Source organism: Amblyraja radiata, chromosome 6 (genome assembly GCF_010909765.2).
Source record: "Amblyraja radiata isolate CabotCenter1 chromosome 6, sAmbRad1.1.pri, whole genome shotgun sequence".
In the NCBI taxonomy this organism is placed as follows: Eukaryota; Metazoa; Chordata; class Chondrichthyes; order Rajiformes; family Rajidae; genus Amblyraja; species Amblyraja radiata.
In genome coordinates, this window is record NC_045961.1 from 50,269,867 (window position 1) to 50,294,921 (window position 25,055).

The 25,055-nt window shown below is 44.2% G+C and overlaps 1 protein-coding gene and 1 long non-coding RNA gene across 7 annotated transcripts in view; both read left to right on the forward strand.

Annotated features, from left to right (window-relative positions):
* The window catches only part of sgcg (sarcoglycan gamma), a 329,148-nt gene that overhangs the window by 211,684 nt on the left and 92,409 nt on the right, over nt 1–25,055 (forward strand). The window lies entirely within an intron of this gene.
* On the forward strand, nt 5,221–13,825 carry LOC116974379. The gene is made up of 3 exons (XR_004412350.1): nt 5,221–5,231; nt 6,287–6,293; nt 13,676–13,825. It is a non-coding gene; the product is annotated as an uncharacterized LOC116974379 (long non-coding RNA).

Sequence of the window (25,055 nt, forward strand, 5' to 3'; positions counted from 1 at the left end):
TTAAAGAGAGAGAAAAAAAAAATAAATGTTGGTAATGAAACTGAAGAGCAAGAGCTGCATATTATTATCCAAGGTCAAAATATGAAAAACAAGAACTGCGTTCACTTAATTTGTCTAAAGACAGGGAACACAAATTAACAAAGAAATTCTTCAAAATTAATATATATAAAAGAAAAACAACTCGTCCAGTTAAATTCTTAATCATTACCAAACGATATATTGTCAAAATAGGATCAGTAAATCTCCAATTACAACTTAATCAGCTATCAATTACTCCCCTACACCCTCATAACTCTCCAAAAAGCTGGAAGCGTCTTGAGGATTGTTAAAAAATCGAATGTTACCATTGAAAAGTCGTATACGCAGTCTAGCTGGATAAAGTAAGGCTGGGCGCAATTTTTTCTTAAACAGATCAGACATTACATTATGAAAAGACTTTCTTATTTCCAAAAGCTCGTAACTATAATCAGGAACAAACCAAAACTTGCATCCTTCATATTCAACCACGCCCAACTTTTTTGCTGCCTGGAGAATATTCTCCTTCATTTGCAAAAAGTGAAACCGAACAATCAAGTGTCTCAGTTTATTACCAGATTTCTTCCCAATCCTGTGTGCGTTATCTAAAAATGGAAGATTTTCATTGTGCTAAATGTTGAAAGTCTCCTTTATCATTTTGGAAGCATATTTTATAACATTATCTCCTTCTAGACCTTCTGGCAAACCAACAATTCGTAAATTCAATTGACGGCTTCAGTTTTCCAGGTCCATATTTTTAATCTTATATTGCTGGAATGCTTGAGTATTATCATTCATTCTCTGTTCCAGTTTTTCAATCTTCAAATCTCTCTCCTGGCCCAGGGTTCGCAAGTTATCAATTTGTTCCTTTTGTTCACGAAGTTCATCTTGTAACATAGTCAGCTTTTCTTGAAATTCCTTCTTCCTCGAAACTCCTTTCACCATTTCTTCCAAATTGCAAAATCTTGTTTTCATTTCATTTTTCAGTTAATTTTCCAATTCATCGTTCATTTTCAATATTGCTTCTGTGATACTAGAGTCAGAAGCTGTGGCTGTGGTTGTGGCTTTCCCCTGTTCCCTCCTTTCCTTCTTATCTCCGTCCTTTTCACGATTAAGGCATGTAAAAGTGTTATCAACACTTTATGAAAAGTTAGACCGTGCCTTGAAGTCAAGTAATCACAAGTAACATTTGTGATATCATCATTCAACATCTTGCACTCCATATAACTCAAAAACTCGTCCCATTAAAATTCTCATATATCATGTCTGCATCCTTTCAGGTTTATTGACATATAATGACATCTTTCCAAAATCAGGGTGATCGGGACTGTACATTGTACTTCAAATGTGGCTTAAGCAAAGTCTTGCACAGCTGTAACATGCCATAACTCAAACTCTTGTACCATATACACTGATGAATGAAGCCTATTCTGTCAAACATTTTCTTCACCAGAGGATAGACACAAAATGCTGGAGTAACTCAGCAGGACTGGCAGCATCTCTGGAGAGAAGGAATGGGTGATAAAACGTCACCCAATCCATTCCTCCAGCGATGCTGCCTGTCCCGCTGAGTTACTCCAGCATTTAGTGTCTATCTTTGGTGTAAACCAGCAACTGCAGTTCCTTCCTACGTATTTTCTTCACCAGTCAGTCTACCTGTGTCACCATGTTCATGGAACTATGTACCTGTACCCTAGGTCTCTCTATACTACAACATTCCTCATGGCCTCACCATTTACTCTGTAAGTCCTGCTCTGTTTTGTCCCAACCAAAGTGCAACATCTTGCATTTATCTATTTTCTTTGGCCCATTTGCCCAATTGACCAGGTTCCCTTTGAAATCAAGACACCCTTCTTGACTGTCCACTATACCACTAATTTTAGTGTCATACATAAACTTACTAACTCTGCCACCTATGTTCTCAACCACATTTAATATAAATAATGGACCCAGCACCCAATGATCACCCGTTTGCCTGTTCTTTCCTACACACTAGGGATAATTTACAGAAGCCAATTAACCTATAAACTTGCGCATCTTTGGAGTGTGGGAGGAAACGGGCGCACCCAGAGAAAACCCACGCGGTCACAGGGAGAACGTACAAACTCTGTACAGACAGCACCCCTAATCAGGATCGTACATGGATCTCTGGCGCTGTGAGGCAGCAACTCTACTACTGCACCACCGTGCCACTGTCTCTGCATCACTGTAGTTGCCCTGTCTTAATTCCCAAAGTTTCAACTTAGTTCTAAATTGCTGAATATCCAAATAACCAAATATGAATAAATCATTACGTTTCAAAATCACTGATAAATGAATAATCAACAAAAAATACATTTTGCTGAGTTGGCTAGTGTTACAAGAATGACCATCCTCGCATAATGTCATCACATTGTACACTGCAGCCTTTTAATTCTTTGCTCATGTTTCACAGTTTGAGAAAGAAATCTTAACGCTGCTATCACTGGTGCATAGCTGTTTCTGTGAACGACCTTTAGCATACAGAATTGCTTTGGGGAAGTAAAAAGAGGGAAGAGGATTTAAAGCTTGTCTTGCTTGCTGTTTTGATTTAAAAAAACTATCCAGACTCCTCTATAACAGCCAGCCTTAATGGTGTTACAATACTCACCTCAAACGTTGAGTCTTCTGTCAATCATTCAGCCAGGCTCTGTGAATTTTAGTTTAGTTTAGTTTAGAGATTCAACGTGGAAACAGGCCCTTCGGCGCACGCAGTCCGCGCCGACCAGCAATCCCGGCATATTAACACTATACGACACAAACCAAGGACAATTTGCATTTTTTTATATACAAAGCCAATTAACCTACAAACCTGTACGTCTTTGGAGTGTGGGAGGAAACCAACATTCTCAGAGAAAACCCACGAGGGTCATGAGGAGAACGTACAAACTTGTTCAGACAGCACCCATAGTCGGGATCAAACCCAGGTCTCTAGCGCTGAAAGTGCTGTAAGGCAGCAAGGCCCTGTGACAAGCTGTTTAATTGTATGAGTGATAGAATCCTGCAGCATGGAAACAAGTCCTTGAACACAACTTGCCCATGCCAACCAACATGTCTCACCTGCCTGCTAGTCCCACCTGCCCGCATTTGGCCCTAAACCTTTCCAATCCATGTACCTGTCCAAGAGTCTTTTAAATGCTTTACTTTAGAGCTACAGCGTGGAAACAGGCTATTCGGCCCACCGGGTCTGTGCCGACCATCGATCAGTCCGTACACTAGCTCTATCCTACACACTAGGGACACTTTGCAGAAGCCAATTAGCCTACAAACCTTTACATATTTGGAGTGTGGGAGGAAACTGGAGCACCCGGAGAAACCCCACAACCTCAGGGAGAACGTGCGAACTCCGTACAGACAGCAACCCATAGTCAGGATCGAACCAGGGTCTCTGGCGCCATAAGGCAGCAACTCTACCGCAGCGCCATTATTCTGCCACGGTCATAGAGTCATACAGGATGGAAACTGGCCCTTCAGCCCAACTTGTCCATGCTGACCATGATGCCCCATCTACGCTAATCCCACCTGCCTGCATTTGGCCCATATCCTTCTAAACCTCTCCTAAATATGTACCTGTCCAAATATTTTTTAAATGCTGTTATAGTACATGCCTCAACTATCTCCTCTGGCAGCTTGTCCCATAAACCCACCACCAGAGTCATCAGAAGACTGGCAATGGAGCAAGGAAATCCGTGGATAATGCTACAACAGTGATGGTCTTTGCAAGAAGGACAAGGTGATTGGGAACTCAACAAAATACAACAGTAAAGTCCAGTAAAGTCTGAGCTATCTTTAAATGGACTTTACCTTACACCAAACGTTATGCCCTTTATCATGTATCTGTACACTGGACGGCTTGATTGTAAACATTTATAGTCTTTTCTTTGACTAGATAGCATGCAAACAAAAGCTGTATCTCAGTACATGTGACAATAATAGATTAAACCTGTCGTTCAATATGATCCTGGCTCATTTACCCCAAGTCTCAATTCTTTTAAAAATCACAGATTTTAAGAAGTGAATGAGGAAAACCAGTTGCATTTGATATCTCGGGAATGAGAGAGTGGAGGAAATCAAACAACTTGTAATTTACTGAGCGAAAGGGCCTTGCAGAATGAATATCAAAGATGTTTCTTAACCATATTTTTCAAAGCATGCTAAGTTCTTCCTGCAAGCCATAGTTCAAGTATAGAGTCTGAAGAAGTGTCCCGACCCAAGACGTCACCCATCGCTGTCTTCTAGAGAAGCTGCCTGACCCACTAAGTCACTTCAACACTGCTGATAAATTTATAATGGAAAAAATGACCTAATTCTTTAAGATGCCAATGTTATTCAAAGTTTTGCAGGAAGAACTTTTGTTTCAGCAATATCTGATTGCCCTTGATTTTTTCCGACCTCTTGTTCATATCTAACTTTTCTTTATATGCCTCAATGCTCTTTACCTCAACTGCTGTCTACAGTAGTGGCTACTGCAAAAGATTTACTCCCAGTAGGCTGTGGGCCGAGCATCAAAAATGTGTCTAGAAATCCATTTTCGTGTACCACGTCTTGGAATTGCATGAAATTTTGCACAGATTTAGATGAAATATAATTGCGAAGGAAGTCATAACTTGTCTGTGCCAAAAGTTGCACATTAATTAATTAAACTAATTAGAAAATGAGATCGGGAAAGTAAGCACCATCTAGTGTCCAATGCCCATATTACATCATGGGGAGCCTATTTCCGTGTTGCAGTCTATTTAAACTATATATAATTATACTATAATATATATATATATATATATATGATTTGTGAATATGACTGTAATCATATATAATTATGTATAATTGTATTCTATAAAAACAATATAATGAATATAATTGTGTGTGTTTTTTTTAATGAGACTGGCGCAGAGGTCCTCCTGAACTAGCCTAATTAATAGGTCAGGGCAGTTCTTCTGGGTTCCCCCGTTTACTGAACCCCACTGACTGCCGGTGTGCAACGTGGGGGTGGGGCAGTGCCAGGCTGGGGGAAGGCTAAGGCAGGAAAATGCCTCACCCTAACTCGCCATCCTCCCAAAGCTGCCTACGGCTGGAGCTGGAGCCGCTTTGGGACCGGCTGCGGGCTCCGTAACGTGGCCCCACAGTTCGTCCACCTCGGCCAGCATGGCCTTCTGGTGGTGGCGATGGAGGGGGGCAGCACTGCCTTGCATGTCGCCCGGGTCGCCTTCAGCACCCAGATAGCGCTGGTTCCATCAGACCACCCGCTTGCTGCAACACCGGCCGGCCGGCTGACAGCCCGACCGACTCTTCGCAGCACTAACCGGAGGCCCAGCCCAACCCTCATCTCCCGGCGGCCCAACCCCCACCTCCCGGAGGAGGCCCGGCCCAATGCTCACCACCGACGGCCCGACAGACAGACAGACAGACAGACAGACAGACAGACAGACAGACAGACAGACAGACAGACTGACAGACTGACAGAATGACCCTATTCTTAACCCGAGCTCTACATTTGTTATTTATCATTTTTATTTACCAGTACACATTATAACATTATAAAGATAAATCAAATGAAAAACAAAATTATCAGCAAGGTGAGCATTACCTTTATCCTTGGAAATCTTGCTATTGTTGCTATCGATGTAATGAGGAGGCAGCCATGGTCCCAATATCCTCGCTGCCTAGCGACCATAAAACAAAGCACGGGATTGGCCAATTTGCATCTGATCTCAATGTCAAACGTGCATTGATTGGGCAATTACTACTCAGAAAATTTGAGGTTTTTCTCATATTTCTTTAAAAATGTGCAGGTTTTGGTCTTGTTAAAAATTCAGGTAGTTCTGTGAGTTGGGTCACGAAACTAAACGAAAAAGCTCCTCGGCCCACAGTTCTACAGGTAATCACATTTTTCTTGAATTCCACAGTTGACTTTATTAAGAACTTTAGGTCCACCACTGATTTTCCGGCACCCTCGGTTCCATAGCCTTTCTGGAATATCTATTTTGACCCACCAATCAAAGAGGTTGAGATTAGCCGCCTCACCCGGCCTAGGCGCCCCATTTTCGGCGGGACTTCTAGGGGGGGATTTTGTCCGGATTAAACAGGGGCCGGAACACTAGTTGCTGGAAAAATGGTGGTGGATCTGTATCTTAAATTTATGATCACTAATTACAACTTCCCAGAAATAGATTGAAGTAATTTCTGGTTAATTACAGTTGCGTCTACAAATTCTAGTGAAGATAACTGCACATGTTATCTCAAGTCAAGTCAAGAGTGTTTCAGTGTCATATGTCCCAGATAGGACAATGAAATTCTTATGGCCCTGTCCCACTGTACGAGTTCTCCCGAGTTTGCCCTGATTCGAACTCGGAGATTTACGGTAATGGCCGCTCGTAGGAACTTGGGGCTCTCGTGGACATTTTTCAACGTTCAAAAATCTTCACGAGTCTTCTCGAGCTTACCACATTTCCCGAGTACCTGCCGTTAGCGTTACGAGCCGCTAAGAGGCTTCCCGAGCTCCGACGTACCCACTACATACATTCTACATGCTTCCACAAATTTGATTTTTTTTAAAACACGGGATAGCTCTTGAATGAGCTCGTACAGTGGGACAGTCCAGTGGGAGAGGAAAAAATGTTCAGTGTGTATATATACACATTCACACATACTCAATAAATAAACAAATATAGTGCGATAATAATAATATTCTGTTATAGTTCAGAGCTTATTTGCTGTTGTGTTTAATAGCCTGATGGCTGTAGGGAAGAAGCTGTTCCTGAACCTGGTCGTTACAGTTTTCAGGCTCCTGTACCTTCTTCCCGATGGCAACGGTGAAATGATTGTGTGGCCAGGATGGTGTGGGTTTTTGATGATGTTGGCTGCCTTTTTGAGGCAGCGACTTCGATAGATCCCCTTGATGGTGGGGAGGTCAGAGCCGGTGATGGACTGGGCAGTGGTCACAACTTTTTGCAGTCTTTTCCGCTCCTGGACGTTCAAGTTGATGAACCAAGCCACGATGCAACCAGTCAGTATTCTCTCTACTGTGCACCTGTAGAAGTTCAAGAGAGTCCTCCGTGACATACCGACTCTCCGTCATCTTCTCAGGAAGTAGAGGCGCTGATGTGCCTTCTTTATGATTGCATCAGTATGCTGGGACCAGGAAAGATCTTCGGAAATATGCACGCCCAGGAATTTAATGTTTTTGACCCTCTCTACCATCCTTCCATTGATATAAATAAGGTTATGGGTCCTCGTCCTTCCCCTTCAAAAGTCCACAATCAGTTCCTTGGTTTTACTGGTGTTGAGAGCCAGGTTGTTGTGCTGGCACCATTTAGTCAATCTGTCGACATCACTTCTATGATTCATCACCATCTGTAATTCGTCCAACAACAGTGGTGTTGTCAGCGACACAGTCATGAGTATAGAGTGAGTAGAGCAGGGGGCTGAGCACACAGCCTTGAGGTGCTCCCGTACTGATTGTTACTGAGGATGAAGTATTTCCGCCAATTCAGACAGACTGCGGGTCTGTGGATGAGGAAGTCGAGGATCCAATTGCAGAGGGATGTGTAGAGGGCCAGGCGCAGGGACTCTGAGTAAATAAACCTGCCTCACTCATCTCCTTTAAACTTTGCCCCTATCATCTTAAAGTTATACTCTCTGGTCTCATATATTTACATCCTGGGGAAATAAATCTGACTGTCTACCCTATCTATGCCTCTTATAATTTTGAAACTCCTCTATCAGATAACATTAAGCGTTTAAGAACCCTCTCTATATTATGAGTTCCAGACTATCCTGATGTATATAGACACTTCATGCACTAATACTCAAAATAAATGCACACACGGGTTCTGTCTCATGTAACAGTCGCCCTGTTTGTATAACCCATAATTAAAAAGACTGAAAGCACTAATAGCAGATAAACCACTACAGTTCCGTTTTAGTTGTACTCGAGATAAACCCTCAAAGAAAATGCAGGGCAAAAATGTAACCATTTGCGGTATCAATTTCGATGTTGATAATTTCATACTAAATTAATGTTAATGCTCCAGGCATCATAAGGCATAAAGAAATAACAAAGATGCATAGCAGTACAGAAAATATAAATATACACAAGCAATAACTTATTTTACCATAATCAAGGCCACGTTCACTGTGTAAATACATTTCTTACAAGTTGTTTATCAACAGTCATTAACCCTGAGGTAAAAGGTTCTGTCCAACTACCCTATCCATGCCTCACATAGTTTTGTATACTGAGCCTTTATAAGGCACTGGTCAGACCATATTTGGAGTATTGTGAGCAGTTTTGGGCTGATGTTGGAGAGGTTCCCAGAGGACATTTACGAGAATGATTCCAGAAATGATTGGGTTAACACATGATGAGTGTGATGGCACTGGGCCTGTACTCACTGGAGTTTAGAAGGATGACAAGTAACATTCGCAAATTTGCAGATGACACAAAGCTGGGTGTCAGTGTGAACTATGAGGAGAATGCTATGAGAATGCAGGGTGACTTGGACAGGTTGGGTGACTGGGCAGATGCATGACAGATGCAGTTTAATGTGGATAAATGTGAGGTTATCCACTTTGGTAGCAAAACCAGGAAGGAAGCTTATTATCTAAAGGGTGTCAAGTTGGGAAGAGGGGACGTAAAACGGGATCTGGGGGTCCTTGTTCATAAGTCAATGAAAGTAAGCATGCAGGTACAGCATGAACACTGAAGAAAGCGAATGGCAAGAGGAGTTGAGTATAGGAGCAAAGAGGTTCTTCTGCAGTTGTACAGAGCCCTAGTGAGACCACTCCTGGAGTATCGTGTGCAGTTTTGGTCTCCAAATTTGAGGAAGGACATTCTTGCTATTGAGGGAGTGTAGCATAGGTTCACAAGATGAATTCCCGGGATGGCGGGACTGTCATATGCTGAGAGAATGGAGCGGCTGGGCTTATATACTCTGGAATTTAGAAGGATGAGAGGTAATCTTATTGAAACATATAAGATTATTAAGGGTTTGGACACGCTAGAGGCAGGAAACATGTTCCCGATGTTGGGGGAGTCCAAAACCAGGGGCCACAGTTTAAGAATAAGGGGTAAGCCATTTAGAACGGAGATGAGGAAACACTTTTTCACACAAAGAGTTGTGTCTGGCGAATTCTTTGCATCAGAGGGCGGTGGAGGCCGGTTCTCTGGATACTTTCAAGAGAGAGCTAGATAGGGCTCTTAAAGATAGCGGACTCAGGGGATATGGGGAGAAGGCAGGAACGGGGTACTGATTGAGGATGATCAGCCATGATCACATTGAATGGCGGTGCTGGCTCGAAGGGCCGAATGGGCTATGTAGATCAAACAGTATTGCTGATTTATTCCGTCTGGTTTTGCTGCTGATGACACGATCCATAATCCATGTCAGGTTTCCCACACCACCGCCACCTCGTGCATGCGGGCAGCCATGTTGTGTTTTAGTTTTTAACTTACTATTCGGAGCCTGCAGTACTCATCTCGATGGTCTCTGTATGTATACAAATTAAAGTACTCATTATGATATATAATGACTCTGTATCATGTACTTTGCACATGGTGTCGAAGGTGGGATTTCGGTTGGACTTTGGCTGTTATTTACAAGGCTTTTCATAGTCTCAGACATGGCTGAAGGTTTCAGAAAACCTGACCCACTTGTTTTCGATAGCAGAATTGGACAGCGGTGGCGTAGCTTTGAGCGACAGTATGATTTGTTCATTGCTGCAACTTCTGCAGTGGTCCGTGCAAGTATGCTCCTTCTACTCGCAGGCGATGAAGCTTACGAACTGGACAGCTTTATATACATACTAGACTAAGTGGGACCCGTTGGGTCCCATGTTCACACGGGAGGGCTGGTCCCCCAACGCAATATTCCACCTCTCCCCCAATTCCAATATTGGTGGCCAGTGGGGGGGGGGTGGGGGGGCTTTCTGGAGTGCTAGTATGGGTAACGGGTGGGCGGCGCGACTCACGTCGCAGCGGCCTCTGCAGTCCGTCTGTCTTTTTTTTTTGTCTCGTTTTTGTGTGTAGTTTTTATTTTTTTTTAAACTGGGTATGTGTGTGGGGGGCGGGGGGTGGGGGGGTGGGGTGGGGAAACTTTTAAAAAATTTCCCCTGCACGGAGAACCCGACCTTTTCTCTGTCTGGTCTCCGTTGTCGTTGGGGCCGAGCACCGTGGAGCGGCCTCCAACTGGAACGACCTGGGGCTCCAGTCGCGGAGCTGCGGACTTACCCACCATCATGGAGCTGGCCGAGTTCGGAGCGGGAGGAGCGGTGGTGGCGCGCTGCTGCGGCCCGACCCAGGAGATTCGGAGGCTTACCGCAGGTCTGGTAGACAGTAACACCGGGAGCCCGCGGGTCCCTGCTGGGAGACAGCTTTTCGGGGCTTCCGCAACAGCGACTTCTCCCGCCCGAGTTGCGGGGTTGAGGATGACCTGGAGCGGGGCCTTACATCATCGCCCGGCGCGGCTTTAATGGCTGCGGGACTTGTTAGCGCACGCCGGGGGCTCTAACACCAAGACCCGGAGCAGGGCCTTGCATTGCCCGGCGCGGCTTTAATGGCCGCGGGATTATTTACCATCGCCTGCCGGGGGCTTTGACTCTGACATCGGGAGGAGAACGAGGAGTGCAGGGGAGAGATAAGACTTTGCCTTCCATCACAGTGAGGAGGAGATTCACTGTGATGGATGTTCGTGTAAATTGTTTTGTGTCTTGGTTCTTCTTGTTTGTATGACTGCAGAAACCAAATTTAGTTTGAAACTCTGGGTTCAAATGACAACAAATAAATTGTATTGTATTGTATTGTATTGTGGGCTGAAGGGACTGATTTCCAGAAGGCTAGTATGGACATTGTGGGCCAAATGGATTCTTGGGGTGACAGCTCAGTCACTCAAGCCTGATATGCTGGCAGCTCACTCATGGCTGGTGGGCGAGCAGTTGACTCACGGCTATTCCTTGAAATTCCATTTCAAGCAGGGTGCAAGGTTACCAAATTCAAGTACAGTGTCTTACCACTTCAAGCAGGGTGCAAGGCCACCAAATTCAATTGCAGTTTCATACCACTTCAAGCAGGGTGCAAGGCCACCAAATTCAGGTGCAGTTTCCTATCACTTCAAGCAGGGTGCAAGGTCACTGAATTCAAGTGCAGTTTCATACCACTTCAAGTAGGGTGCAAGGTCACCAAACTCAAGTGCAGTTTCCTACCACTTCAAACAGGGAGCAGGGCCGCCAAACTCAAGAGCAGCTTCCTACCACTTCAAACAGGGAGCAGGGCCGCCAAACTCAAGAGCAGCTTCCTACCACTTCTAGCAGGGTGCAGGCCCACCAAACTCAAGTGCAGTTTCATGCCTCTTCAAGCAGGGTGCAAGGCCACCAAATGCTAGTGCTGTTTAATGCCATTTCAAGCAGAGTGCAAGGCCACCAAATTCAAGTGCAGTTTCATACCACTTCAAGCAGGGTACAAGACAACCAAATTGAACTGCAGTTTCATACCATTTCAAGCAGGGTGCAAGGCCACCAAATTCAAGTGCAGTTTCATACCATTTCATGCAGGGTACAAGACAACCAAATTGAACTGCAGTTTCATACCATTTCAAGCAGGGTGCAAGGCCACCACATTCAAATGCAGTTTCATACCATTTCAAGCAGGGTGAAACCACCGTAAAACCACGATAAAGCCACACAAAACACCACATAAACACCACACTCACAGTTCAGTAGAAATTCAGTGTGTTCAGTTGATTCACAGCTCAGACAGTCGTGACCTCTCCCTCCCCCATCTTGCAGAGACTGAGCCACACCCACACTTCTGGGTTTTATAATCCCACCCCCTCCCACCAGAAGAGGCGTGGTCTTCATGAATGACAGGAGAGAGATTCTCAACATTTTTTAAATACTAATAACACTTTTATTTTTCATTGATGGGAAGAATCCTCTGCACCTGATGAGCGGAGGGGGACTGAGTAAGATGGCCAGAAATCACAACCGTAAGTGGTAGCGTTTTATCTAAAATCAATATACAGTGCAAACAGGAAGTTGTCAAGTTACCACCACCAACAACCATTTGCAGTGCAGCATTTGAAAGCAGTTACAACCACCAACAACCATTTGCAGTGCAGCATTTCAAAGCAGTTACCACCACCAACAACCATTTGCCGTGCAGCACTTCAAAGCAGTTACCACCATCAACAACCATTTGCAGTGCGGCACTTCAAAGCAGTTACCACCACCAACATCCATTTGCAGTGCAGCACTTCAAAGCAGTTACCACCACCAACAACCATTTGCAGTGTACCATTTCAAAGCAACCACATTTTCATTTTCTAACCACATTATGGGAACTCACAGTTGAATTGACATGTGTTCAGTGTTATTCAAAGCTCAGAGACCCTCTCGCTTCCTCCATCTTGCAGAGACTGAGTGAGGCACTGCACTTCCGGGATTTATAGTCCCTCCCTCAGGAGAGAGAACGTCAACATTTTTTAAACATTAATAACTCTTTTATTTTTCATCAATGGAAAAATCCTCTTGTCCTGCGCAACGGCGGGGGACTCTGAGTAAGATGGCCAAAAATCACAGCCGTAAGTGGTAGCGTTTTTTTTTAAATCATGAAACAGTAAAACAGGAAGTGGTCAAGATCTTACTTTTAGTAATATGGATTACTCCTGCATGCTTTATGTTTGCCCTTTGGGGAAAAGCCCAAGAAGGGGGATGTAGATCAAACAGAATTGCTGATTTAATCCGTGTCTGGTTCTGCTGCTGCTGACCTGATCCATAATCCATGTCAGGTTTCCCACACCACTGCCACCTCGTGCAGGTGGGCTGCCATGGTCTGTTTTAGTTTAACTTACGATTCAATGCCTGCAGTACTCATCTTGATGGTCTCTGTATGTATACAAATTAAACTACTGGTTATGATATATAATGACTCTGTATCATAAGTACTTTGCACAGCCTACTCCTGCACCTATTGTCTATTGTCTATTGTCTATTGATGAGGGGGGACCTCATTGAACCTTCCCCAATAGTGAAAGGCCTGGTTAGAGTGGATGTGGAGAGGATGTTTCCGCTATTGGGAGAGCCTAGGACCAGAGGTCACATCCTCAAAATAAAAAGATGTACCTTTAGGAAGGAGATGAGGGGGCATTTCTTTAATCAGAGTGTGGTGAATCTGTGGAATTCATCTCTACAGATGGCTGTGGAGGCAGAGATTGACAGTTTCTTGATTAGGAAGGGTGTCAATGGTTATGGGGTGAAGCAGGGGGAATGGAGTTGAGAGGGAAAGATAGATCAGCCATGATTGAAGTAGACTTAATGGGCTGAATGGCCTAATTCTGCTCCTATAACATAAACTAGCAAGTAACTTTAATCTTTTAACCCTCTCTGTATTATGTGTTAAGGACTATCCTTAAGTATGAGGACTCTTCATGCACTAATACTCAAAATAAATGCACACACGAGTTTTGTCTCATGTTATATACACGTATGAGGAAGGGTCCCGATCCAAGATTCATGAGATTCAAGAGACATTTATTGTCACATGCACCAATTGGTACAGTGAAATTTGGGGTCACCATACAGCAATACAAATAAAAATAAAAAAACACGATAGTATTTTAACATAAACATCCCCTGCACAGCAGAATCAAAGTTTCCTACTGTGAGGGAAGGCCCAAAGTTCAGTCATCCTCCTCTTTGGTGTTCTTTGATGTACACCCGTGGTCGGGCCTCCCAAGCCCTCCGCAGTCGCCGCTACGGGTGGCCTGATGCTCAGGCCCTCTCGCCGGGATGATATTACTCCGACGTCAGAACGGGAGAACAACCTCAGCGGCTTGGACCTCCGAATCGGCCACTTCCTACTGGAGTCTGTGGCTCCTGAAGTCCACAGGCCGCGCCGAGCGGAGACCCACGCTGGCGGCCCTCGGCAAAGGGCCCCAGGGCACCGCGATGTTGAAGTCAGCGCCGCCCGCGCTGGAAGCTCTTCAAACCACAGCCCCGCGATGTTGTTGCAGCAGGCCCAGCATTTCGGAGCTTCAAACGGCGATCCCAGGTGAGGCATCGCCCGCTCCGCGATGTATCCAGCGCTGCGCTGCCGCTGCTGGAACTCTGGTCCGGTCCCCGGCAGGAAAGGCCGCGCCATTCCAGTTGGTAGGCCGCAAGGAGGGGGGCGAGGACGCGACTCGGAGAATAGTCGCTTCATCGCCAGGAGGGGACTGGGAGACAGTTTCCCCCTTACCCTATCCCCCTCCCCCACATAGAAAAGCTAAAGTAACCTCCTCAACATACTTTTAAACAAACTAAAAAATAAAAAGAGATGGAAAAAATGGACAGACTGTAGGCAGAGGCAGCCTTCATGCGGCGCCCCTATCTACATCATCCATCTATGTTCTCCAAAGTTGCTGGCTGCCTGAGTTACTCCAGGACTTTGTGCCTTTTCTTCCCATTTACATTAACATTCACGGTCTTTATTTTGTGGAAGTAGTTGATTCATTATTTACAAAGACGTTTCAAAGACTTTAATTAAGCCACCTCAGCTAGAGAGAAGGGAAGGTGCAATTAGAGGGTGAATTTGGCCAAATTGTTGCCTAATGCATCTGATCATCATCCAATGACCCCTGCTGGAAGCAGTGGCGATAAAACTGAGCTCAGCTTGCATTGCCTTTTCTAGTGGATTTGCTGTCCTTTCTCATGGATGAGGCTCATTCATGCATGTCGGACACATAGATAAAGTGGCAGATGCAACTATAACATATGGAGCCATGATTCAGCAGGAAGAGAAGGGGCGGGGGCAGGGGGGACTGTTAACAGGCGGCACAATGGCGCAGTGGTGGAGTTGGTTGCCTCATTAACACTTCAGTTACCTTTAGTTTAGTTTTGTTTGGTTTAGTTTAGTTTAGTTTACAGCGTGGAAACAGGCCCTTCGGTCCACCGAGTCCATGCCGACCAGTGATCATCCATTCGTACTAGTTCTATCATACACACTTGGAATAATTTTAAGAAACTAATTAACATACAAACCCACATATCTTTGGAGTGTGGGAGGAAACCAGAGCACCCGGAGAAAACCCACCCAGTCACGGGGAGAGTGTACAAACTCTGCACAGACAACTCACGTGGTAAGAATCGAAACTGAGTCTCTGGCGCTGTATGGCAGCAACTCAATTTCTGCGCCACCGTGCCACCCAATATGTGTCACTCTTCGATTTAATTGCATCAGTGAGATTTGAGCAAATTCCACAATTTATCTTTCTGCCTCTGCGATCCCCTTTCATCTTCCTCCCTGGGCCCATTGTCTTTCAGCCTTCCAGAGAGAGGAGACATCCTGGACTGCTGTGTAGCCATGCTCTCCTCCCACACACCACCTGTTGCAGTCTCTTAACTTCACAGCAAGAAGCAAGGAGCATTGCTTCATTCATAGCTTCCACTTCCCACTCAATGCTTCCTCTAGCCCAGTATCACTTTTCGAATCAGCACCTAATATTGCCTCTTCAATATCTCATTGCTTTTTATACGTAAGGTTTACTTTAACTCCTTACAGCTTCAAGCAAACTCTTAACGATTTCCAATGAACTTTGCCAAGTTGTAGCTGAACACTAGGGCAGCACACAGTGGAACAGCAGTAGAGGTGCTGCCTCACAACGCCAGACACCCCCGGTTCGATCCTGACCTGGGATGCTGTCTGTGCGGAGTTTGCATGTGCTCCCTGTGACCACCCGGGTTTTCTCTGGTGCTCCGTTTTTTTCCCACATTCTAAAGACGTGCGGGTTTGGAAGTTGATTGGCCTCTGTAAATTGCCGCTAGTGCGTATGGAGTGGACGAGAAAGCTGGATATCATAGAACTAGTGTAAACGAGCGAACGGTGAGTCAAAGGGCATGTTTCCACACTGCATCTCGAAACAAAACTAAACTAAATATCCTCGGTTTGTACTCGCTAGAATTTAGAAGATTGAGGGGGGATCTTATAGAAACTTACAAAATTCTTAAGGGTTGGACAGGTTAGATGCAGGAAGATTGTTCCCGATGTTGGGGAAGTCCAGAACAAGGGGTCACAGTTTAAGGATAAGGGGGAAATCTTTTAGGACCGAGATGAGGAAAACTTTTTTCACACAGAGTGGTGAATCTCTGGAATTCTCTCCCGCAGAAGGTAGTTGAGGCCAGTTCATTGGCTATATTTAAGAGGGAGTTAGATGTGGCCCTTGTGGCTAAAGGGATCAGGGGGTATGGAGAGAAGGCAGGTACAGGATACTGAGTTGGATAATCAGCCATGATCATATTGAATGGCGGTGCAGGCTCGAAGGGCCGAATGGCCTACTCCTGCACCTATTTTCTATGTTTCTATGTTTCTATCCTAAGTCCAACAAATGTGATTTTCCTTATCAGTTTCAATGTAGTTACCCCACAACAGCGGGGAGGGGAAATGTTTAATACTACCAATTGGGTGGAACAAAACACAAAGTGCTGGTCAGGCAATTGGCCATTGCTTCAATATGGCTGGTCCAGGAGAAGTTGCTGGTGATATTTACACCTTAGACTTGATGCTTTAAACCATCTTTACTTCGGCACCCTCAATGTATGCCAGGGTATGTGTACACCTTTGCTTCCTGAAGTCAATCACTATCTCCTTTGTCTTGCTGATGCTCAATCTCAGTGCTGGTCATATTGAGAGAGAGGAGAGGATTTGATTGGCTCAGAAAGTCTGAAAGCTTTGTGTTGTAACATGCATTCTGAAACATCTCTTAAGCTCTGACTTCTTGTGGTATTTTAAACCAGAACTTCGTCCTTTTGATGCTGTCTCCATTGTATTGGCAGGAAGATTTAAGGCCATTGTCATTGTTTTCAGTGGCTGTGATGGTCACCTACATCATTCTTAGTGGCAATATGGCTAGTGGCAGTACAAGTATGCAGTTTCAACAAGGGAGCAAAGATAAATTAATTGCAGTTCTGTGGAGTGGTTTGATGGGTCACAATCAAAGAGACATACACTGTGGAAACAGGCCATTGTACACCAGTTCCACTTGCCTGTGTTTAACCCGTATCCCTCTAAATAATTCCTATCCATGTACTTATTCAAATGTCTTTCAAATGTTGTGATAGTACCTGCTTCAACTAGCTTATCTGACAGCTTGTTCCATACACCCACCACCCTCTGTGTGAAATATGTACTTTGACACTGACAGCACAGGTTATCCATGATCTGCCGAAAAGTCAAATAACCGTACATGATGTCGCCGGGGGGGGGGGAGCGGGACTTGTAAGCGATTGGTCCAGACCCCCGCGTCCATCACATCACTGACCGGTGGAGACGGGGGGGTGGGGGTCATACACGGCCCACACGGCTTTTCGGCGTCCCGCCCTTTCGGTTAGTTTGCATTTAGGCGTCCCACCCTTTCGGTTAGTTGGCATTTTGGCTTTGTTTCCATTCGGTTATTTGGCTTCCACTTCTTTGCTTCGGCTTCTCGTCCTTCGAAGCCACGTCCGCACACAGGGCAGGCTAGGACTCTATTCCTTCAAGTGCAGGAGACTTTGAGATGATCTGATAGAGGTTTATAACATCATGAGGGGGATAGATCAGATGAATGCAGAGTCTTTTACCCAAACTAGGGGAATCAAGAACCATGCGACACAGGTTTAAGGTGAAAGGGGCAATAATTAATAGGAACCCAAAGGACACGCTTTTCACTCAGAGGGTGATTGATACATGGAATGAGCGAGCTACCAGAGGAGATAGTCAAGGCAGGTTTTATAAGAGCATTTAAAATACACCTGGACTGGTCCATGGATAAGAAATGTTTAGAGGAAATGGGCCAAAGGTGAGTAAAGATAGGGCATCTTGGTCGCCATGGATGTTGGGTCAATGTGTTTGTTTCTGTGCTAAATGACTCCATGACATCCACACCTTATCAAAAGCACCCACAAAGTAACTAATTATAATGTGAATCCATCAATGTCCAATATGTGTGGTTCAGCAGTCCTCACTGATAAAAAATGATTAATTGTCCATGCTACCTTATGCTTTTATGAGATTTCATTATATAAAATGCTGCAATCCATATTTCAAATGTCAATAGTGAAGAATGTTTAATTTTCGTATCTACCTGGAAGGGAACAATGAGACTCTTACTTGTTGTAGCTTTACAGGCACATTAACGCACCAACACAGCAAATAAAATAAACAAATTCTCAGTTATACTAGGTAATCAGAGCCGGAGGAGGTAGTTAAAACGGGTACTATTGCAATGTTAAAGAAACATTAGACAGGTTCATGGATTGGATTGGTTTAGAGGGATATGGGCCAAACGCAGGCAGGTGAGACTAGTGTAGATGGAACATGGTGAGCAAGTCGGGCCGAAGGGCCTGTTTCCACACTGTATGACTATGACTCTAAAAGTAATTATCTTGTTGGAAAACTACTTGGGCATATCCTGGTGGTGTGAGGGATACAAATGCAATCTATTATTTCACCTAAGGGAGACACAAAATGCTGGAGTAACTCTGCGGGACAGGCAGCATATCTGGAGAGAAGGAATGGGTGACGTTTCGGGTCGAGACCCTTCTTCAGACCTTTCACCTTATACTCCAAGATGCTAATTTAATTCACTGACTACTGAATCCTTCTGTACATAACTTTTAAGGGACCTATACTACGGTTCCCAATGTCACACCAGGCAGTAGTTTACTATTTGCTTTTGGTAAAGCAATACACATAAATGTGAAGTCATGTTTTCTCCCAATTTTTAAAACCTCTGAAGTAAACTCCAAGAACATAGGTTTGAGGGAGGAAAGATAGGAATCTGAGGGGCAACTTCTCCATTCAGCGGGTGCTGGGTACGTGGGTACATGGAATAAGTTGCCAGAGGAGGTAGGTGAGGCAGGTACAACAACAACATTTAAAACATGCTTGGACAGGTACATGGATAGGAAAGATTTAGAGGGATATGGGCCAAATGCAGGCAAATGGGCTAGCTTAGATAGGGCATCTTGGAGCGCAGGAGGATGAGGGGTGATCTTATAGAGGTGTATAAAATCATGAGAGGAATAGGCTGGGTAGATGCACAGAGTTTCTTGCCCAGAGGACATGTTTGGAGGTTTATGGACCAAACACGGGCAGGTGGGACGAGTGCAGCTGGGACATGTTGGCCGGTGTGGGCAAGTTGTGCCGAAGAGCCTGTTTCCATGCTGTAAGACTCTATGGCTGTTTAAAGGTTACAGGAGAAATGTAAGGTCATCTACTGGAAATCTTGTCATCTTACATTCCCTTGATAAACCAGACAAATATTGTAAATAAGGTCTGAGGAAGTCGGATGAGAACTTGGCTGCAATTTGTGCACTACTGGGTTAGTTTAGTCTTCACTGCTGGTTGTTCACATCACAAGGAGGAATCATGACTGCCCACTTCGAATCAATTCTGCAAAACCAACTGTGTTACAATCTGAGAGCAATTCATCTGCATCATTTACTATTTTACAAGTTGTCAAACCACTGCTTACTTACAGAGGACCAACAAAGAGGCTTGTAGCTAGGCTTTTTATTTTCAGTAGATTTACTTAAGAAATTTTTATGGTATTAGATTGCATGTTTAAACATTGATTTTATCATGCGGCGAACGAGGATTTACATCGTCACCTAAATATTTCCATTTCCAATCAGCCTGCTTACAAGATGTTCTCAGTGAAAATCTACATTGCTACACAAGTACAGCAGACTTTGTAGCCTGTTACATGAGCAAAGTTGGTCATCATGGTCAGTTATTCCTGAGGTCCACATGAAAAATGTAATCACTCTGTCCCACCAATTTGTTCCAGATCATCCATGTGGCCATTGATGTAGTGACACCTAGATGATAGAAACATAGAAACATAGAAAATAGGTGCAGGAGTAGGCCATTCGGCCCTTCGAGCCTGCACCGCCATTCAATATGATCATGGCTGATCATCCAACTCAGTATCCTGTACCTGCCTTCTCTCCATACCCCCTGATCCCTTTAGCCACAAGGGCCACATCTAACTCCCTCTTAAATATAGCCAATGAACTGGCCTCAACTACCTTCTGTGGCAGAGAATTCCACAGATTCACCACTCTCTGTGTGAAAAATGTTTTTCTCATCTCGGTCCTAAAAGAGTTTCCCCTTATCCTTAAACTGTGACCCTTTGTTCTGGACTTGGTAGGTATTAAACCCTCTATCCTTCCCCCTGGAAGAGAGGAGAGGCAAGAAAATGCATGGCAGATGGTTGGAACCTCTACAGATGTACAGTAGAGAGCACATTGACTGGTTGCAACACAGCCTGCTTTGGCAACTTGAACACCCAGGAGTGAAGTAGACTGTACAAAGTGGTGAGCACTGCCCAGTCCATCATGGGTACTGACCTCAATGGGATTTACAGGAGTCGCTGCTTCAAAAAGGCTGCCAGCATCATAGACTTGGGGGCATTAGTTGTGTCTTTTTGCACTATTATTGTTTTTATTTTGTTTCTTTTTCTTATTTTTTCATTTATTATATTGTTTACAGAGTACTACGTTTACATATTCTGTTGTGCTGCTACAAGTGAGAATTTCATTGTTCTCTTTGGGACATGACAATAAAGCACTCTCGACCCGAGAAAAAAACAGAGGTATGAGACAGGATTGAAGAGCAGCGAATTATGAAGTGGGGGTTAGGGGGGAAAGCTGGAAGAGAGGTGAAGGCGGGAGAAGAACGATAGGTGAATAGGGTTTTTTTTATCGGCAGATGGTTAAAAAAAAAGGCTAGAGATGAAATAACAAAAATGTAAAGGATAGATGATAAGGACTCTCACCAGTCCACTTATCACTTGCTAACATTTGTCCACCCCCACCTCACTTCCAGCTTACTCCCCCTCAACGACTACATTCAGTCTGAAGAAGGGTCCCGACCCGAAACATCACCTATCCATGCTCTCCAATGATGCAGCCTGACCCGCTGAGTTACTCCAGCACTTTGTCTTATTTTTGTGCAAACCAGCATCTGCAGTTCCTTGTTTCTCCACTTCATCACCTATCCATGGTCTCCAGAGATACTTCCCGACATGCTGTGTTACTCCAGCACTTTGTGTCTTTTTATTGTAAACTAGCATCTGCAGTTCCTTGTGGCTTGGTTGGTGTGGAAACTGAAAGGATCGCTATATCCACTGCAAGCGCTTTGTTAAACTTAGCACTGCCTTACATCTCCAAAGCAAACCATAAAATAGCTATATTCTATTTCTTTATTGTTATTCCAAACTCTGTATTTCATCCTGCTGAGCTGAACAAATCATTTTTTTGATTACCTGACAGTATTGTTTATGCCAATTACTCATTCTGTCTTGCCCTTCCTTTCGAAATTTTGACCTTTCTCCAGAACTAGGTTTTCCCTCATTGTGCAGAAATAATATAATTTCAGCATTGATTTAAACAGGCTTCTGTTTACCCAACAGTGCAGCCCAGACTTTGCCGTGCTCAGTAATTGCGCGATGATTAGATTTCTGTTTGCATTTCTAGTTTCTGTGCTGAATTAGCATTGTTCCTTTGGCTGCATTGCTTCAGTCTCAACTACTTCATTCCATCTCCCTCCCCTCAAATCTCTTCCACGTTAAAGGCATTGAGATTTAGCGAGTTAAAAAATGATTCCGTTTAGAATTCAGATTGCATTTTTAAATGTACAAATTCTATTTTTTATCTGTACTTCTCATTTTGAAATTCACATTGCTAAAATCCTCCCGCTTTTATCTGATCAGTGATCAAGGGAATCATGTTAGGAAACAAAACCAGACAATGGTAAACAAGGAAATGTTTAGTTTAGTTTTAGTTTAGAGATACAGAGCGGAAACAGGCCCTTCGGCCCACCTGGTCTGCGCCGACCAGAGATCCCCGCACATTAACCCTATCCTACACCCACTAGGGACAATTTTTACATTTACCAAGCCAATTAACCTACAAACCTGAACGTCTTTGGAGTGTGAGAGGAAACTCGGAGAAAACCCACACAGGTCACGGAGGGAACGTACAAACTCCGTACAGAGAGCACCCGTAGTCGGGATCGAACCCCGGTCTCCGGCACTGCATTCGCTGTAAGGCAGCAACTCTACCGCTGTGCCACCGTGACTGCCCTTAACCTACAACATTTCTTAAATGTCAGTGTTAATAATAGTCTTATTTGCTGAAGGCTGAAAAGCAATTTGTTTTCACATAAAGCATTAGAAATAACAGCTTGTGTCTTTAATCTTTAATTCACAAAATATCCAGATAGCACACAAAGTCTAAAAGAAAAGAAAACAGGCATTGGGTCTAAGGTGGGGTGAAAATCATAGGATTATTGAATTTTTTTAGCACGGACACAGGCCATTCGGCCAAGTTATCCAAACCGACCAGTGGACACCTTTCCTATGAATCCTATCGGCCAATATTTGGTCTTTCGACCTTTATGCCTAAGCAATTCAATTGTTTTATCAAAACAGCTCTTAAATACTTTGTTTAATTTGGTTGAGTTTAGAGACATAGTTTTGGTTAAACATGAGAACAGGACCTTCGACCCACTGAGTCCACGGCAACCAATGATCACCCGTACAATTGTTCTATCTTGCACACTGGGGAAACTTTACAGGCAGGCTATGGAAACAGATCTGCCGGCTCTAGCCAGGCCAGAGTTCCATAGTCCCGGCCGCAGGGGGCAAATTCAATTGACCGATTGGCACGGAAGTACCGAGAAAGTCTATACCGCCCGCCTCACCCAGCCTTGCCACCATGTTTTCGCGGGGAATTATAGGGAGGGATTTTGTCTGGATTGAAGGGGGAGGGGGGGGGCGGACCACCAGTTGTCAGAAAATTGGTGGTGGACCTGTACTGTAAACGTTTTTTAAAAGTAATTTTCCCATTTTAACCATGCATACACAGGTGGACTTGAAGCAGCTGGATGCAATAATAACATTACAATTAGGATTATCTATGATTTAAAATTTAAATCAGGAGATGAATCTTTCTTTTTACATTGCAAACAGAAATAATCAAAGGCTCTATCTAACACGATCATTCCTGAGCTTCTGTGACCTTGGATAAGCCATGTCAAGAAAGCCATGACGCAGGGTGTAAAATTTGAGATTAGCCAGGTCTTCAGAGTTTTGCTTGATTCACCATAGGCTGGAGTCAAGAGAAACGGCAAAAACTTTATTTGTTATAATGGACACGTTGAAAGGCCAGATTTTAGGCGGATGATGGAATAATGGTCTGGTGGGATTAACCAAATGATCTTTCTCTTATTTGATGCTTGCTTATCTTCTTAAGATTGACACGCTACAACACATTCAGAGAAGCAAACACCACAAGGAGCTGGCTCGTGACTTGTATACATTCTTAACTTTGACACATTTTGAATTGGAGTAAATGTGATGGTTTAAGATATTGCTTTAGCAAAATAAGTGAGCTTTCAAATATATGTAATGTCTTTTGTGACTGCTGAATAAAAATAATGAGGTGATAAAGGTTCCTGGAATCTTTAGATAGGCAGTTGAGAGGAAATGTCACTCAGGAAGTTCAGTAATGGACTGGCTTGCTTTACATTTGTTTTCAGTATGAAATAATATGAAAGTTCTTTTGCAAATAAGGACTGACAGGAAATGCCAGGAGTATATTACAGTTTAAACGCACTGAGCCCTTCTAACTAATGACATTACCATGTAGTGGTGTGTGAAAGGAGAAAGGATTTAAATGGAAAAGAACAGGACATGTAAAATGAATGAGAATAATGCTGCCACTTTATTATGCTCACTGCATAAGTTTTAATAGAAATTGTGTTTCACTCTTTTGGTGTGTCAAACACGTGCTGTGCAGAGACCTAATGCATCTCAGATCACCTGCAAAGAAATATGGTGAAATTGTGAAAAAAATACATTAAAGACATAGGGTGGCACGGTGGCGCAGCCAGAGAGTTGCTGCCTTACAGCCCCAGAGACTTGTGTCCGATCCTGACTACGGGTGCTGTCTGTACGGAGTTTGCACGTTCTTCCTGTGACCACGTGGGTTTTCTCCAAGTGCTCCGGTTTCCTCCCACAGTCCAAAAACGTACAGGTTTGTAGGTTAATTGGCTTTGGTAAATATGTGAATTGTTCCCAGTGTGCAGGCTAGTGTACGGGGTGATGGCTAGTCGGCACGGACTTGGCGGGCACACTCTGCCAATGGAGGAGTCCCAGGACAGAAAGGTCAGCATGGGAATGGGAAGAGGAGTAGTTAGCAACCGGGACGTCCAGCGGGCCTTGGTGGGCCAAGCTTGGGTGGTGTTGGAGGCAAATATGAAAATGGCATTTAAGAGGCTTCTCGATAGGAACATAGATATGGAGGGATATGGATCACGTGCGGCAGATAGAACAGAAAACAGAACTGTACAGCACGAGAACAGACTCTTCAGCTCACAGTGTCTGTGCTCTACATGATGCCAAGATAACGGATCTCCTCTGTTTGCACATGATCGCTCACATTCAACCTCCCAAATTGCAACACCTCACACTTGCTCAGATTAAACTCCATCTACCATTTTTCCACCCATTTCTGTAGAGTTATAGAGTCACATAGCGTGGAAACAGGCCATTTGGCCCAACCTGCCCACACTGACCAACATGCCCCATCTACACTAGTTCTACCTGCCTGCATTTGGTCCATATCGCTCTAAACCTTTCCTATCCATGTACTTGTTCAAGTGTCTTTTAAATGCTGTTATGTTACCTACAACAACTACCTCCTCTGGCAGCTTGTTCCATGCACTTACCACTCTTTGAGTAAAAAGGTTACCCCTCAGGTTTGTAAGAAATTTTCCCCTTTCTCACCGTAAACCTATGTCCTCTGGTTCTATATTCCCCTACTCTGGGCAAGAGACAGTATGTGTTTTACCCAATCTATCCCTCTCATGATTTTGTACAATGGAGCTGACCAACATCCCGCTGTATACTTTGACAGCCTAGTCCACAACTCCAGTAGTCTTGGTGTCATCTGCAATAAGATTAGTTTGTCCTGGCATTGTTTTCGGCATGGACATTGTGGGCTGAAGGGCC